A 6057-nucleotide genomic window follows, 5' to 3' on the forward strand; every position below is an offset into this window, starting at 1 on the left:
GTTACTTAGCTGATATTATAAAGGCATTAAGCCTGACACATAGTGTGAGCAGTGTAATCACTAACTCACTGGATCATATTAGTTAGTTAATTATTAGCATGACATATATCGTGCTCTACCACCTTGTGCGCCTCGGGAGGGGTTTCTGTTCTCGTTATGATGGTCCTGAATTTAGCTGGGAGGGTTTGTTATTTCTGGGCTTTCTTATGGTTCTCCTATTCACTGTAGATCATGCTTCGGGTTTTACCACAGATCTCCATCACCTCCTGATGGGAGATGTGCCTCCTCGTATGATTCCTTCTAGGAACCCTCTTTATGATATATCTCTGGTTCCTGCTTGATTCCTCTGTTGGTGATTGTAGTGGAGTGGCTATCTCTATCTAGGTTGTTCGCGCGAGAATGGGGAAGTCTAAAGAATCTTATGAGATTAATTAAATCATTTCTTCTTATAGTTATTGATGATCTAAACTGGGTCCTCCTATAGTCAAGCAGTGCATGTAAGCTGTATATAACCAAGATCAAATAGACCTTTGAATAGGTGATCCTACTCCAAAACCACAACCAAACAAGGAACAGGTAGTAGAGTGAATGTAACACCCATAAAATTCAAGCCGATTTAAAACATTTTAACCCATTCAAAAACCATTAAGTTATTACAACTTGTTTTCAAAATAGTTTAAACATCAGAGTATCCCCAGAACCAAATCACAAAATCATGAAATATGAGGAGCGGTACGATCACGCCTTTGCCTTGCCACGATCACCTGATGTACCTGAAACAATAAACTGAAACCGTAAGCTCGAAAGCTTAGTGAGTTCCCCCAAACTACCCGTACACACATAAACATACACATATAGCAATGAACAACATGCTATGGGTCCAATCAACCTTCCGGTTGGAATACCCCTGGCCCTCAACCTTCGGGTTGGAATGCCAACATACTACGAGCTCAATCATCCTACTGGGATGTAATACTCTCGGCCCACAACCATCTGGTTGGAATGCCCATACACCTATACATATTACTACAGCTACTATGAGTCCAATCATCTCGCAAGATGGAATACCCCAGGCCCCTCAACCATCGGGTTGGAATGCCAACATATTATGAGTCCAATCATCCTACCGGGATGGAATACTCCTGGCCCACAACCATCGGGTTGGAATGCCCCACTTCCTATACATACAATAGCTACTACTATGGGTCCAATCATCCCTCAGGATGGAATACCCCAGGCCCCTCAACCATCGGGTTGGAATGCCAACCTACTACGAGTCCAATCATCCCACCTGGATGGAATACTCCTGGCCCTCAACCATCGGGTTGGAATGCCCCTACACTAGCAAACATGCACACATAACAGGCAACCACATAACACTCTACAGAACCAACATACTAGGGCCCTATCATCCTACCGGGATGGAATACCCTCTATTACTGCTCAATACGTGCACATATAACAGGTAATCTCCTACCAGCATACAGACAGTCAGACCAACTACAGGTCACTAAGCATAGCCACATCCAATCTACCAGAATACAGATCTAACAGAGCATACCATCACATAGCCATCCTATCTACCGGGATACAGATCTAACAAAGCATACCATCATATAACCATCCTGTCTACCAGGATACTGATCTAACATAGCATACAATCATATAACCATCCTATCTACCAGGATGCCAACTAACATATCACAGCAGTAACTATCTCAAATAACAAATCAAAGGGCCGGCCTTGGTGCCTTAGACCCTTGGGTATAGTGAGGATAACTCACCTGAAGAACCGTACCACGAAAGCACACTCCCGAAGCACTGCTCCAAACCCCAACACCTATTGCCATCAATGGATCATTGACATAAATAACCAATTACCATAACACCCATGAAGGTCAAAGTCAAAGTCCAGGCCAAAGTCAAACTTCATGACTGACTCTACTCGCCGAGTCAACCCGTTGACTCGTCGAGTCCTTATACTCTGAAAACTCTTAGAACACGACTCAACTCGCCGAGTCACCCCAAGACTCGTCGAGTCCAACGATCTCCGAGTCCCATCCTGCTCAACTCACCGAGTCACCTCCCGACTCACTGCTTCGAGGTTTAACTAGAAGAGATTGGGGTTCTGCGACCAGACTCGCCGAGTCCAAGAACAGACTCGCCGAGTCCAAGGCAATCTTCAACAGACTCGCCGAGTTGTTCTTCCAACTCGCCGAGTCCATGCACATGTTCATACAACTCGTCGAGTACACCCATGTGACTCGCCGAGTCTCTCCAGTTCTCAATCCATACAGTGGCTTTTCGAACCATGTAGGGGCTCCAATCCATAGATCCACTCTTCTACCGTCTAACCCTCACATAAAGTGGCAAACTTTACGTGAAACCAAGGAGATATAGGCCCAAAACACTCTAGGGCTAGGGTTAAGGACTAGGGGGCTTCACCAACAACTCTTAGACAGGAGCTTTATGACATTTTGGACCATCACAATCCTAGATCTGAGGTAGCAACCTCAGATCTAAGTCTCTAACTCGAAATAGCTCTCAATCATACCAAAAATGCCCCACATCTCAAATGATAAACGATCTAGATGCAAAACAGCCCAAGCAACAAATTATTACCTCCAATATAAGCTCCAACTGAAGTAGATCCCGGATCTACACCACTCCTTTGCAGCAAGCCGCTTGATCTTCAAGCCCCTTTCCAAGATTTCCTCCTCCAAAGCTCTATTCTCTCTATTAATGGAGGCTCACTCGATTTTAGGGTTTCTGGATCTCAAAAGGGTAGTAAAGAGGCTAAGGGTGGGTTATAATGTTCTTTATATAGGGCACAACCCCCGGGATTAGGGTTTTCTCTCTACATCACCAACTCGTCGAGTCCAAGCCGCCGACTCGGCGAGTTGGCCACTTAAAACGCGACAGAATCTAGCTCCGACTCGGCGAGTAAGCAGACCTACTCGTCGAGTCCCTTCTTTTATTTACACTTTTGGCCCTTCATTGAGCTTCTAAAATTTTGGGATGTTACAACTCTCCCCCACTTATATTAGGCTTCGTCCTCGAAGCCTAATGCAGTATACGATTCTGAATATACCTCCTGCACTGCAGATTCCGATTTCCCAATCAACTCAGGTCCTTCCAGACCCTACCATTGTACCCCTTTTAAATTAACTTCTTCTCGTGTGGTATCCTTGCCAATACTCCCGGCCGACCACCGACCTTTTCTACTTAAAGTCAGAACACATCAATCCAATATCACCCGCTGATACTGCCACCTTCCTGACATGAACACACCTTCGAGACTTGCGAAAGTTAGACACCACAATAATCCACTGAGCTCTGCTATAACACTAGTCCACCTTTCTTCCACCCAAAATTGGCGATAACCCGAATAACCTGCAATAGGGAACGAATCCTGTTCCCATCCCGAATCTATTCCCCTTTTTACAATGACAGGATACTACATCCTTCAGCTTCTAGCAACTCCCATGAATCAACTAGCTATATCACATAACCATTCGTACCTAGCTCAATCAGCCTCGGGCTGGAATACCAGGTACGCCTATAATGGGTCCATTCATCCCAAGGGTGGTATACCCTCGCATTCTCATGCACGTTTGGCCCAATCAACCCTCGGGTTAGAATACCAAACACACCAGGTCCAAACAATCATAGGGTCCGATCATCCTCATGATGGAATACCCTAGATTGGAATACCACTACTCACATAACCCATGCCTACAACCATACTTGAAGCCCAAGGATCCAACCTTGCAGCTCCCTTAATCTACTCTGATTCGGAACAACCGAGTGTAACTCACCCGAATCTCGACATCACGTCTACTCCAAACGTACCATGACATGGAACATTACTATCGCGATCTCTAGGTCCACGACCTACGACTGGAATATCTTCACACGGTGCTCAGCGCCGGTCTAGACTGCTCCCGAGTCTATCAACGACGCTATCTCTAGCTCCTCTATCCAAATCTCCAATCTGGAGCTACTCACCTTCTCCTCTTCCAAGGAGACCTGAACCATGACATCGCATCATCAGTTGGTGCCGAAATGTCGGAACCTTACTCTACATCGTACACTTGTGGAGCACGTCGCTATCCCATAACATATATATATATATATATATATATATATATATATATATATATATATATATACTCAGACTGATTGCATAACCTACAATCCATACAGAGTCTTTCACATGCACCTTAACATTTTCGACACTTAGGAACAACCCCATTGATTGTCATAGCATAGCAGCCTACTCAATACCCGAACATAGAACTACGAACATATACAGAGTCTTCAGCCTGACTGGACCGCCCTACCAGGCCTTCAGTCTATCTGGACCACTCTCAGAACCTTCAGCATGTCCGGACCGCCTCTCTGGGCCTTCAGCCTGTCTGGACCGTTCTCCGAGCCTTCGGTCTGACTGGTACGCCCCACTGACCTTCAGTCTATCTGGACCGCTCTAAACTGTTGAGCATCTCCCTGGACTACCCCTCTTGATGCTCTCTCCCATGCATCCTGTTCTCACCCACTTGGGGCTTCGAACTCCTGATCTACTATGTGGACTATATCCCCAGCCTAACCCTAGGCCTCATGTCGATTGTCCACCCTATCGAAAATCCGTGGCCCGTTCCCTGACCCGCGTGTCTACTACATATGCTAAATAACCCGCAATCCCGTGCTGAATGTATTGCCGAGCCCTGGCAGCTAACAAAACCCGCAATCTATCATTCCAAAAACCCTCAGAGTCGAGCACACCCTCGACCGAATACTCGTACTGAACTCAAACCATGATCAGAACTCCAACCTGATTCCCCGAATTCTGTTATCAACCACCGAGAAGATGTGATACACATGATGGAGAGTTTTACCAAACTCCCAACTCACACAATCCTCCAACCCAACAGCCACTTGGTTTGTCTTCCTTCTTGCCAATGATGCGAGACTTATCCCATTTTCAACACCGCTCCTGCTTCTGTATCCTGGGACGATTCTCCCCCACTTAGATTCGACCAAGTCTTCACAATACATGGACATTGGGGAAGTTCCCAACCCTTCTCACTTTCCCACAATCGATCTGATGACAACCAACTCTTTCCCAATTGATCACACACTTCTAATAATCAGATGAACACTTTCTGTATCCCAGTGCAACCGACAATCAGTAATGCTTGAATGGTCCCACCCTCATGTCTTGGAGACCAAAATATAAATGCTGCAAATAATACCTCAACAACGAACCACTTCCCTTGGCGCTTTCATTCGTAAATCACTAACGGTTGCTGAAACCACTGAATCCTGACGATGATGGATAACCCTTCTGTGGAACCCTATCCGCCGACTTCACACCTAATACCCCTTTTCCTAAAGGTGTTCCAAACAAGCTTCCCGCTCTCGGGCTCTAGAAATCATTCTCTTCAGGGTTCGCACCCTGACTCACTTACCAGCTCAACCGCCCACCGCTGAACTGCAGTAGCTGAAACAACCTCTGCCCTAAACCGGGCTACAACTACTCCCAAGACATAGTCTACAATCCCAAAAGTGCAATAGGTCACACAATCAATCCTTTCCGTCCGATACAAGAGAACCAAGGCAAACTGGACCTCACAAATACTTATGCCACGTCGACCGTCCTGAGCTCACCGGCGCTGAAATAATATCGCCAACCACTTCAACCAACTGACCCCGAGCAAGAATACAACCTGATCCTGGGGTCACAAGCCTGCTCACTCCTTCGAGCTCGGAAAACTGAAAGGGCACAATCCTTGCCCTATAAAACGACAGTCTAATCCATCAATTAACCATTCCACTTCCAACTACAAAACCCCAGCTGAACATAATCATCACTCCCTTCCGGAGTTCCCGCGACTCACATTCCGGCCTCGAGCAAACCCCCGAGCCTCAAATCTAGAAACCCACGTGCTAACCTCTCCCGCTCAACCCGCGGAAATATAACGAGTACAGATCATCTTCCCGATCCAAATAACTGCAGCCCTCTGCTCATTAGAATATGTCCCAGAAGTAGGAAGCTCG

The sequence above is a fragment of the Lactuca virosa genome, chromosome 5 (assembly GCF_052849685.1).
Source record: "Lactuca virosa cultivar CGN04683 chromosome 5, Lactuca_virosa_CGN04683_v6, whole genome shotgun sequence".
In the NCBI taxonomy this organism is placed as follows: domain Eukaryota; kingdom Viridiplantae; phylum Streptophyta; class Magnoliopsida; order Asterales; family Asteraceae; genus Lactuca; species Lactuca virosa.